At 31.6% G+C, this 13,101-nt stretch overlaps 2 protein-coding genes across 4 annotated transcripts in view; one reads left to right on the forward strand and one right to left on the reverse strand.

The window, feature by feature from the left end:
• LOC142322412 (electron transfer flavoprotein beta subunit lysine methyltransferase-like) overlaps positions 1 to 13,101 on the forward strand; it is a 110,088-nt gene that overhangs the window by 38,347 nt on the left and 58,640 nt on the right. The gene's annotated exons all lie outside the window — the stretch shown is intronic.
• Positions 1 to 13,101, reverse strand: part of Gadd45 (Growth arrest and DNA damage-inducible 45) — a 54,391-nt gene that overhangs the window by 32,261 nt on the left and 9,029 nt on the right. The window lies entirely within an intron of this gene.

The following is a 13,101-nucleotide window of genomic DNA, read 5'->3' on the forward strand; positions in this document are numbered from 1 at the left end:
ACGGGTAGCGAGTTAACAAATGCGCACGCTGTTACCAACTTTATAAGTAATTTGATCGATCTGAACGTTCTTATTTTTATTTTAAAAAGTTTTTTAGAGATTAAAATTTATAAAAAAAAAAAACAACAAAAACTGCAATTATTCTACTCAAAAATGTATACAAACATTTTTCTTTATGATTACGCAGTTAAGGAAAATTGTTGCAGAATTGTTTTACGTAAATCATGTAAATAGATTAAAGCCATCATGTAAAATGCGGTCGAACGCTTTCTTTTAAGGTATGACTGTGGAAGAAAGAAATACTGTGGGTAAAGTACGTTATTAATGGTTAAAAAAAAAAAACACAAAAAAGACATTGTTTCGAACGTGTAAAAGAGAGCCCTTCTTTTTTTTAAACATTTGTCCCCAAGGGTCATATTTTTTCTGCTATGATGAAATTTATAAAAAATAGCGAGCATAAAATTTTTTACTCTGGAATTAATAGACTTAAGCGGCATATGTATTTACTACAAGTGACGTATCTCTTAGCCAGAAGTATATTTGTTTTATTATTTGTGATGAAGGAAAAACACCGTACTTTTAATGGAAACCCACCGGGTTGGTCTAGTGTCTTCCTAAATCAGCTGATTTGGAAGTCGAGAGTTACAGCGTTCAAGTCCTAGTAAAGCCAGTTATTTTTACATGGATTTGAATACAAGATCGTGGATACCGGTGTTCTTTGGTGGTTGGGTTTCAATTAACCACTCATCTCAGGAACGGTCGAACTGAGATTGTACAAGACTACACTTCATTTACACTCATACATATCAGCCTCATTCATCCTCTGAAGAATTATCTAAACGGTAGTTACCGGAGGCTAAACAGGAAAAAAGAAAAAAAAAGTACTTTTAATGGAAAGTAAGTGAATTTAGGTTAGTGTTTATTACTAGGTTCAATGATTCTATTTATCTTAAAAAAAAATTAATCTTGATTTTTTTTTGTTATATTATCGTCGGGTTTATATAAAATTATTATTTTTATTATTAGGTCATAACTACTAACACCATTTATTAATTAATTAGTTAATTAAGTCGAGTAAAAATAATATGTTAAAAAGAATGCTGACGGCTGTACTGCGTGCGTGTGTGTGTGTTAGTGTGTACATACGATCATAACATTTCGCAGAGGTTGCTGACTTTACATCATGTTATTACATTATTAGTTTTCAACAGAAGTCTGATGCAATAGCGTACGTTGTTTTAAACAACATATTCTGTAATTAAACTATAAGGCAGTTTTTAGACACGTTGTTCATAAAATGGAATTTTATTAACTTATATATTTTACATTAACATAACGATTATTAATTCCGTTTCCTGACATGTTTTATGTGTGACCTTGTTATATTACTTTTTCATTGAAGTTAATTTTGAATGTAATAGTAACAATAATATGATTTGCCAGCGGTCTTTTACCGGTTCTCTATCAACACAATAAATAAAAAAAAGCATTAAATATGTTTAGGTAATGCAGCCACGTAGCCAGAACGTTTTAGAGGTATCCGCAAATTCAAGTACCGTTTATACTCGTGTACCAATTTTGGAAAATTGAAAAAAAAATATAGACGTTGTTGCATTTTATTAACAAAATCATGGAAGATTAAAGTATAACGGTATTTATTACTCGCATAATGTCAATTAACATTATGCAAATTGCATATTATTTGCATAATGTTCTTTCGATCAAATCATCCGATATTTGAGACCAAGCCATAATAATTCTTTCAAAAATCTGTATCAACAACGGCGGTCTCTTAATTTTACCCGATGATTTAGTCTCATGTTGGCCATTCAGTTTGTATACTAGTAGTCAATTTGTATTTTTATTTGAAAATCCTTACCTACCGATTGATGTTTTTTTCATATGTTAGGGATGATGAAGGAAGCTTAACTCTCGATTTTTAACATCCCCCTCCCATAGATTTTTGAAATGCGTTTTTCTCTGAATCTATGCATTTTAGAGAAAAGTTTTTTCAAACAAAAAATGTAAATTACGTTCTCCTCTACAATTAATGTCTTTGCAGTTATGCCGTATAATTTGAAATTGAAATACTAGGTGGCGCTGAAGTTTTAAAAAAACGTGTTTTTTCGGTTTTTTCACCGGAAAAAAACTGTTTTTCGTTTGTATTGCATTTGGAAAAGTTAATCTCAAAAAAAAAAAATTTTTATTTAAACAATTTTCTTGTACGATTTACCGTTTTGGAGCTGTAGCTTGTCAAAGTGTGAAAATGTTGTGAATTGGGCACGTGTTCGAAACTTGTCTACTCGTTTACAACGTTTTTTACAACTTCAGCGCCACGTAGTATTTCAATTTCAAATTATACGGCATAACTTCAAGACATTAATTGTAAAGGAGAATGTTCTCTACATTTTTTGTTTGAAAAAACTTTTCTCTAAAATGCATAGATTCAGAGAAAAACGCATTTCAAAAATGTTTTGAGTTTTTCGAGTTTTTCAAAAATCTATGGGAGGGGGATGTTAAAAATCTGGAGTTAAGCTTCCCTCATCACCACTAACGCACGGACAAAAGATCAAACGGTAGATAAGGATTTTCAAATATAGCCTATTTTGATGACAAATTGCTTGTACTATACGGACAGTATAGTTTGTATACGAAGTTTGATTTTAAATGGTCGGTTTACGCAAGTATCTAGAGGTTGAAGAATATATGTCATTGCATCAGGAATAATAAACCTGATCACACTTTCCAGCTATCAATCTTTGCTTTATATCATCGGTCTTATACCCCCCCTAAAACTGTTCATGACAAGTACGGAAAGTTTTCGTAATAAAGCACCTTTTTTTCGGACCATTCTTACATATCCCCAAGGCAACCGGTCCTCGCAGTTAAGCAAAACTCAGTCACCTGAGAGTGTCGTGGCAGCAGTCTGCCCTTCCTGATTAACCTCATGTTGAGGTTTTCCCATCGGGGTCCTCCTTATTTCATTAAAGAATGCCGACTTCCCCTTCTGGTTAGCCGGCACCCCCTTCCATTAGGGGGCTACCCTTCCCGGCCATAACCTATCAGTTCCAGGCGTGCGTTTTACATGCTCTTCACTACACGCGGCCCTCATACACCTCGAGGGTGGTAATAAAGCACCTGATCAACATTTCCCGTACGCATTTAATCCGCTCCAGTACTAATTCATTAATCATCCGTCCCTTTTCTTGTGTTCGTACGACAATATCGGTTGGAAATTTTTCACCTTTCGGTAGTGTTTTTTTTTTTTTTTTTTCTAATTACATACAGATTAATCTTTTCTCGCCTGAAGGTATTGTCAGCATCACCGAACAACATTATTATTCGTAACCGGCAGTTCTTATGTGAATGCATTTACACCTGCGCTTTCAATTGTTGTTTATGGCGTTTTTTAAGTCGCCGGTATTTGATCTAGGGAATAGTTGTTCCTTTTTCATGAATTTACGGCATATCTTTGAAACTTTGTCGATTTGTCTTCTTGTGATTTTGGTAGCCGTTGTGCTATTGTCTTCTTTCATCGAATAGAAAGACTATGTCGGCAAAGAAATCGGCGTACCCAGTTAATATTAGCTTTAAATTCTTTTTTTATTGATATTTAATTCATCGGTGATTTACAGGGCTTTCATGTGTAACGTTTCAGTAGAAATCGCGTATTCAAACTGACACACCATATTACTACACGTTTTTCTTCTATTTCCGGGTATTTCACGTTTTTCCACCGAAAGCTCTCTTGTTTTTTTTCTTTCTTTTTTTTAGCTACGAGAAATTTTTTTTTCTTTCGCTACTCATAAATGCAGGACTCTGCGATGTTAAATTTTCCATGCTCCTTTGCGTGAGCTATAACACTTATCTGTAACAGTGAATGAACACAGTGTCTTTTTTATTCATTTTGTAATTCTATTGCACACGAAACCTTTACGTACCGAACGGTCTTAGTCACAATCAAAACTGATCGTAAAATGAGTACAAAATGATCGATAAAAATGTTTTCGTATGGTAAAAGTATATCATATGTAAGAGAAAAATGCAAAGGACAGCTTCCGGGTAGTCTAGAGCCATGTCCGTAGGTAAAAGTTTAATTTTCTGACACTGTAATTATTCAGGGCCAAGTTTTTTGTTTTATTTTATAGAAAAAAAACCAGTTTGTATTACAGTTTTGTATGGATTGATTAATAAATATATTAGTAATATTATCATTATCAATGTGAATAACTTATATAGTATTTATATCACTGTCTGTCATAATTATATTATCAGTCAAATTATGTTAAATATAAAATACTTTATTTTGATGTAAGTAGTCCTTATCATAATAATTAAATATTATTCAACATTTCCATGTACTATAGGTACATAAAACCAACCGGCGTTCTCGATCAACTACTATACTGATAATATTTTCCCCCGGGTATTTTATTGTAGAAAATATGGATATTTATTTTGATATGGAAAAAGGAAAAATGAAACAAATATGTCTTGAAATTTTTTTTCCAGTAATTTGAATGTTAAATTGAGTTAATTTGCGAGTTAATTTCCGTGGTGGAATGGTAACGACTTCTAGCATTTCATCCGGAACTCTCTGGGCTTGAATCCCGGTAAGACTAAGGATCTTTAAAATGCTTCAAAATTTGCTTACCGTGTTTCTGAATACAAGCTTTGAGCCTTAAAAATTAAAAACATGATAAACATGTCCCGCTCGGGACATTTTAAACATAACTTTTTTAAAATTTGATCTAGTTATGTGAACTAAGTAGAACGTTATGTAAAAAAGTAAATGTTACTAGATTACGCGTGTATAGTCTGTTGATTACGTTTGCGCGCGCGCGTTTTTGTATTACTTTACCGTCTAGCGCTATAGCTGTAGAAGGGAAAGTATTGTAATGAGTCCAATTTGGACATATGCGGTTTTCTCCAGATCTTGACACCTAAGGAACAAATAAAAACCGAATGGAAATTTTCTGGATGTTCGTATGTCCGTGTGTGCGTTTGCTATCTCATAATTTAAATTTCCAGAATTACTGGACCGATTTTGACCGACCTTGGTCAGATTACGTCTGTATATGGGGACATTGATGCCATTAAATTTTTAATTTAAAAGGTTAAAGGGGGTGAGGCTGTAGAGCAAGGTCACCCTCAGTATCTCAAGATTTCGCCTAATTGTCGTATTTTTCTTAGGCGCATTTGTTAAGAATTACAAAATAATAATATTTGAAAAAAAGAATCTTTTGAAATCACACCCCTACCCCAAAAAATGCTCTAGACTAGTAGCTAAATGGTATACTGTGTCAATAGTATTCCCTATCACCACAAGGACCGCTAGTGTATCACTGACGTATAGCTGTTGTAGAGAAATATTACATTTAAATAAAACGATAAATATTTTTAATTAAGTCGTGAGTGTATGTGTGTGTAAAGCCGTGAATCAGAAAAAACCGCGTGACCGGAAAGCCCTACAACTGAGTTGTCAGCTGTTTTTTTTGTTTTTAATTAAATTATTAATTTTAATCTGGCTAACTTTATTTTTTTTAAAAGTAATATTTACTTTAATAGCTTGAAATTTAATTTATAATAAAAAACGTGTGATTTAAAAAAAAAGTAATTTAAGTTTGATGATTCATTGCGGCTTGAAATGAATGCAGTTATCATAAGTGTTATTAATTGATGTAAGGAAGATCCGCGTCCGTAAAAGGTACTTAAAACTTGACAGGAATGTTCTTACGAAAAGTTTTTTTCATTATTTATTTCTAAAAACAGAAAAACTGATGACAGACTGATTTTTCAAAACCAGCGTATATCGCTTCAGTTGTGATTTAACACTGAATGTTTTCAGGAATATTTATTCCACTAGTACCAGAGAAATATTTACTTTGAGTCTAAGAATTTCCTTTAAATCTATTCTAAGAGAGTTAATTGTTATTAAGATTAAAGTTTTTGTCTTATTATGATAGAAGTGTCTTATTATGGGGAAGTTCCGTCAGACTTCAAAAAGAGTGTTATAGTCATGATACCGAAGAAAGCAGGAGCAGATAAATGTGAAGAATACACAACAATTAGCTTAACTAGCCTTGTATCAAAAATCTTAACTAGAATTCTGTACAGAAGAATTGAGAGGAGAGTGGAAGAAGTGTTAGAACACCAATTTGGTTTCTGGAAAAGTGTAGAGATAAGGGAAGCTATTTTAGCGCTCAGATTAATAGTAGAAGGAAGATTAAAGAAAAACAAATCAACATACTTGGCATTTATAGACCTAGAAAAGGTATTCGATAACGTAGGAATAAAATGTTCAACATTTAAAAAAAATGAGGGTCAAATACAGAGATAGAATAATGATTGCTAACATTTACAGGAACCAAACAGCAACATTAGTTATTGAAGAACATAAGAAAGAAGCCGTAATAAGAAAGGGAGTCCGACAAGGATGTTCCCTATCCCCGTTACTTTTTAATCTTTACATAGAACTATCAGAAAGATGTTAAAGAACAATTTAGATCCGGAGTAACAGTACAAGGTGAAAAGATAAAGATACTACGATTTGCTGATGATATAGTAATTCTAGCCGAGAGTAAAAAGGATTTAGGAACAATGAACGGCATGGATGAAGTCCTACACAAGAACTATCGCATGAAAATAAACAAGAACAAAACGAAAGTAATGAAATGTAGTAGAAATAACTAAGATGGATCACAATGTAAAAATAGGAAGAGGAAAGGTTATGGAGGTAGAAGAATTTTGTTATTTGGGAAGTAGAATTACTAAAGATGGACGAAACAAGAACGGTATAAAATACCGAATAGCACAGGCGAAACGAGTCTTCAGTCAGAAATATAGTTTGTTTACATCAAAAATTAATTTAAACGCCAGGAAAAGATTTTTAAAAGTACATGTTTGGACCGTAGCCTTATATGGAAGTGAAATTTGGACGATCGGAGTACCTGAGAAGAAAAGATTAGAAGCTTTTGAAATGCGGTGCTATAGGAGAATGTTAAAAATCAGATGGGTGGATAGTGACAAATGAAGAAGTGTTGCGGCAGATAGATGAAGAAAGAAGCATTTGGAAAAAATATAGTTAAAAGAAGAGACAGACTTATAGGCCCCATATTAAGGCATCCTGGAATAGTCGCTTTAATACTGGAGACAGTTGTGCAGGCAGGCAACGTTTGGAAGTATCTAAAACAAATTGTTAGTGATGTAGTATGTAGGGGGTGTACCGAAATGAAACGACTAGCACTAGATAGGGAATCTTGGAGAGCTGCATCAAAACAGTTAAATGAATGAAAAGAAAAATGATAGAAGTTAAATTCAATACAAAATGATAACTCCAACATTTTGTGAAAACATCTCCAGTTTTTTGTTTAAACCGTGAAGCAAGATCGATAGTAAATTTTTTAGTTTCCTACATTTTACGATCCAATGTTGATAAAAGCTAGATTTTAATTTTGAAAGTAATTTCAACAATAACTGAAAAAACGATTGGCTTCTATTTTACGAATTCTTAAAAAGGTAAAGAAAGATTAGGACGGGTTCCCTGATTTTATGCATCTGCTGATTATAACCGGTTGAAGTAAAACATAACATTTATCTTCCGTGTTATCCACGAAATTCTATGGATAAATATTCCAAAGCTTACATTTGAGTTTTTAATAAAAATTGAAATCGGATGATAGCGTTTCATATTTGTAGTCTCTACTAGGAAATTATCATACGAGTAGTGTATAATATTTAAAAAATACATCATGTTAAAGAAAAATTTACATATGAGATGGCCATTTTTATACAACTTGTTTTCAGTCAAATTTTTCACTTGGCTGTACAAATTGCTTATTTATTTGCAAATACAAAATTATTTTTTTCGGGATCCAAAAAAAAACTTAAATTTTTAATATTTGTTCATTTATGAGATATTTTTAATAACGGATTCACATTTGTTTACCGCTATTTGAAATTTGGTATCGTTAAGTGATACCAGATTTTTGTCCGGATTTTAGGGGGATTGAGATAAAAAGCCCGATGTTGCTATGAAATTATACTGACCTGGAAATGTCGTCGCATTTAATTTACTTTACATTTATTTTAAATATTTATAAATATAATTGTTTTTATAAATATATTGTTTTCCCTATTCGGTTTAAAAGTACTTTGGACTAATTAAAGTATTTAATGATTATTTTTAATAAATAATTTTTATCTTTCTTATCAATATAATTCGGTGAGATTATGAAATAGTAGAAAAAAAAATTATTGTTTAATTTTTGCTTATTTTGATGACGGATTTCAGTAATGAATGATATTATTATATTAACAGAACAGGTTTGAGAATAAAACAGTTAATTATTGTTTAATATTGTAAGGTATTAAGCCTCAAACTCATCAGCAGATATTTATCGTTATTGTTAAAATTTACAAATAAATTTTCCCGTTAAAGGGGAATATTTACAAAATTTCAAGAAGTATTCGATAGTGTTTATTTTATTGTACAATTGATGTATTTATTTAATTATTATTATACGCTTGATAACAATATATGAGTGGTTAATTGCCTGATTGTTCGACAAAATATTGCAACATTAACAGGAAAATAAATATAAATAACTATAGTTTTAATAATGTTTATAGTTTTAGCTTTGATGTGTTCTATGTAATTTTTTAAATTGGAATTCTAATTACGGTATTTTAATTTAAAAATGTATTTATCCTTAAATTATCAATCGCAAGTCAATTTGAGCCTCATAATGCTACGATCAACTGTAACACAAAGCCTAAATAGCACTGAATAGGCTTTCCAAACGGTTCAGAATTGTGAAGTTGTTGCTGCATGTTTCTTTTTCAGAATTCATATATCTCTGGATAATGTTTGACGCATTTGGTTATTACACTTTTTTTTTTCTTTTACGACCTCATAGGATCACTTAAGTTTAATTTCTGGGCCATTCCATTTTGTAATCGGTTCTTCTTATTCCCGAATCGTGTGAGTTGTTTTATTTTTGCTTCTTTTCTTTTTGCCCACATCTTTTTGAGGCGTTCTGATCTTTGGCGCCTGGCCTCATCTGAATACACCCTGTTAGATTTCTTTTTGATTTTAGGTTCAAATGTTATAATATTAATTTTAATTAGTTTGTCGTATTTTCCAGATTTTGTGGTTAGATCTTCTTTGGAGATTCTCAACTCTTCCGTATTTTTTCGGACTTCCTTTACCCATTTCGGTTTTGTTGTTCTTTCCCAGTATAAGTTAATTATTTGGTTTGCAATTCTGGTGTTTTCTGCTCTAAGTAGGTGCCCCAAGAATGAAATTCTTTTTTTCTGAAGAAATTTGTTAACGGGGTTATTATTTTATATACTTTCTCGTTTGGGATTATCCTCCACTGTCCTTCTACTATGTTTTTCTTGTTTATGCACTTTCTGACTATCTTCTTTTCGATCCTTTCTACTTCTCCAATTTTGTATGGGAAGAGAGTCTCGCTGGCGTACTGTATTTCTGGAAGAACTACTGTTTGGTAATGTCTGATTTTAGTTTTTGTCGATAGGCATTTTTTGTTGTATATGTTATGGGTATTAATGATTTTTAAGTTTCTCAGTTCTTGCTTGCCAGTTTATTTTCTCATTGATGTTACATGTTATGGTATCTCCTAGGTATTTAAATTTTCCCTCTAGTTCCATTTTTTCCGTTTACGTTTACATGATTAATGCATAGTGGATCCCCGACCGTAATTTTAGTTTTTTCGTATGATATTTTCAAACATATTTTTTCAGCAAGTTGTTCCGGTGTTTATATTTGGGTACTAGCTTCTTTTATGTTGTTTGAGAGGAGGGCTAGATTGTCTGCGAAACCCAGGCGGTTTACTTTAATTTTTGTTCCAATTTTTATTCTTTATTTTTCTCCGTTCTCTAATTATATATTCTAGTGCGCAGTTAAATAATAATGGGGATAATCCATCTCAATCCCGTTTTTACTTCAAATGCATCTGATTTATCTCTTCTGAATTTAACCTTTGACACTGTGTTTTTTAAAGTTAGGCTGATCACTTTGATTAGTTTTGGATGCAGACCAAAGTTGCTTAGTATTTTTAATAGGGATTCCCTATTTATGCAGTCATATGCCTTAAATCTATAAAGGATATTACTAGTTTTTTGTCTCTCGATTTATAATAATCGATTATGAGTTTTAGGTTTAGTATCTGTTCCGGGCAGCTTCTTCCGGGTCCAAACCCTCTTTGGTATTCCCCTAATTCATTTTCTAGTTGGTCTTTTATTCTGTTATAGATTATTCTAGATAATACTTTATACGTGCAATATAATAAGGATATCACTCTGTAATTATCCGGATTTGTTTTTTCTCCATTTTTGTGGATCGGGCATATTATTGCTATTGTCCATTTTTATGGGATTTCTTTATTTTCTCATATTTTTTGGATCGCTCCTTGTAGACTTATTATCGCTTTTTCTCCCGTGTTTTTCCATAATTCTGCAGTTGGTCTTTACCAATTGCTTTGTTGTTTTTTAGTTGTTTAATCGCACTTTCTAATTCTTCTTTTGTTGGTGTTTGTGTATTTTCTGTTGGGGTTTTTATCACTGTGTTTATATGGATATCAAATAGGGTGGTCGGGTTTACGCAATTCCAATTGCTTTGTTGTTTTTTAGTTGTTTAATCGAATTTTTTAATTCTTCTTTTGTTGGTGTATTTTCTGTTGGGGTTTTTATTACTGTGTTTATATGGATATCAAATAGGGTGGTCGGGTTTACGCAATTCAGTAGCTTTTTGAAAATTTCGGCCATTATTTCCGCGTTTTCTTTATCATTATGTGCCATTACTCTGTCTGTTTTTTAACATTAGTGTTGGTGGTGTATAAGTTTTGATCTCGTTTTTAAATATTTTGTAATATTGTCTGGAGTTATTTTTCGCGAAGTCATTTACACATTTTATATATATATGTATACTATTATTTAATAATCGGTTTTCAAGCAGGCGCATTGACTGATGATTTTATAATAACTTATATAAAAAAAACAAAAACAATCCGTTTTTCTCAGTTACCGATTAATCGTTGCCGATTATTCGTAAAAGCAATGTCAATATTCTATAAGAATGTTGACATTGCTTTCATCATTATTAAAAATCTATTTTTAATATTTAATATCTTTGTTTTGATATAACAAAAGTCTAGTTTTTAACCGCATATATTGAATTCATCTCAGCACTACGCGACAGCACTTACGATTTTTTTATAATTGATTTTTTATTCGCAAATTATTTCCGAAGAGTATAAAATTATAAAAATATAGTTCTTTGATAATTTTGATATTTCTTTGAGTCTTAAACACAACTAAGTTCGTTTAGGTAGAAAAGCTTGTTTCAGGTTATTTAATCATAAAGCACATTAGAGTAATAATTTTAATTATATAGATAAATCAAACATTGCGATAAAACAAAAATATGAATGTTTTAACTGCTACGTTAATTTTGTACAGTAAGTCGGTATAAATATTTGAGTGGTTTAGTCATCATTTAACTAGCATACATATAAAAGAAAGAATAATAAGGGTCCCTAGTTATTTAAAAATGAAAGTATGAGGCTTCACGCAAATCGATTAGTAAATTTCGTAGGCTTTGCGGACGATTTAGTCCTACTATCCCAAAATATAGAAGAGGCCAGATACCAACTATCAACACTGGAAGAGATTGGAGGAAAAATTGGTCTATAAATTTCATACGAAAAAAACAAAATTATGGTGAGAGACCCGCTATGCATAAGCAAAGTAAAAATAAACAATAATGACATAGAGCTAGTAGAAAACTAAATATTTGGGGGAAAACATCACGCACAACCTCCAAGAAAATTCAAACTGGAATGAAAGAATAAATAAACTCATCAAAGCCACAATAAAAACACAAAACATCTATAACAAAAAATCCATGTTCATAAACACAAAAATAAGACATTATAACTCAGTTATTCAATCGGAAATACTTTACGGATGCGAAACCATATTTGGACCGTACCAGAGGTTTACCGACAAACTGGAAAAGATTGAAAGACAGATTCTACGACGGTGCATCGGGAAAAACATTAAAAAAGACGGGATTTGGAGAATTATTCCAAACGAAGAGATTTACAAAACGATCATCCCGATAACTAATAAATTTAGAAAGAAGAGAATTTCCTTTCTAGGGCATATTTTCAGAACGGAAGAGACCAGACTTATCAGACGGATAATCAAACTTTTCTGGAACAAGAAAAGCAGATCGAACCGGTTATACGAAGTACAGAAAGACGTGGAGGAATTAGACATAACCCGTGAAAACCTAAAAACGAAAACCGGAAACTATGAGAAATTAAAAAATAAAGAAACAAGATTCCTATCAAAACCCAAGAAAACAATAAGCGGGTGTACTCTGAACAAGAAAGGGCAAGAAGATCTGAAACCCTTAGAAATTACTGGCAAAAAAGAAAAGCTGAAAAACTACAAATCAGCAAGAAAAGAAAGAACTTGCAAAAAAAAAATGAACTAAAGTGATCCATTATGGTCTTAAAAGTAATAAAAAAAAGAAAATAAAAAGTATAATATTCTCGAATTTATTTGTTCAACTAAACATTTGATATAATTAAAAATATAAATAAATAAAAACTGTGATTTCGAATTATTATTTTTAATAATATTTTTAGTTTATTTCACAAATGAGCTAATAAATCCATTGAATGAACGGCAATTTTAAATTACTTCCATTCCTTACATTTTGTGTGTTTACCATTGTTTTTTTTCCATAAAAATTCTTACGATAATCTCATTTAAATTCGTTATTGTCGTTTTCGGAAGATTTGCTCTCTGAGCCTCCATTTCAGAGTCAATTTCGTCTGTCAGCCAAAACATTACCTCTGTTTCTTTCGACGCATATATGTTTTTTTTATGCTTGTATTTAATGATATATCGAAAAAAACAACGGATATTTGCTCGGGATTATTAGTTCATACGATTTATGTTGTCAAATTTGAATTATGGGATGTCGAAAAGATCGATTTATTCGAGAAATTTTCCGTAGTCTTTGACAAAAAGATATTGATCTCAACGAAAAGTTATTACATTTCATTA

This window comes from Lycorma delicatula, chromosome 3, assembly GCF_047948215.1.
Source record: "Lycorma delicatula isolate Av1 chromosome 3, ASM4794821v1, whole genome shotgun sequence".
Lineage (NCBI taxonomy): Eukaryota > Metazoa > Arthropoda > Insecta > Hemiptera > Fulgoridae > Lycorma > Lycorma delicatula.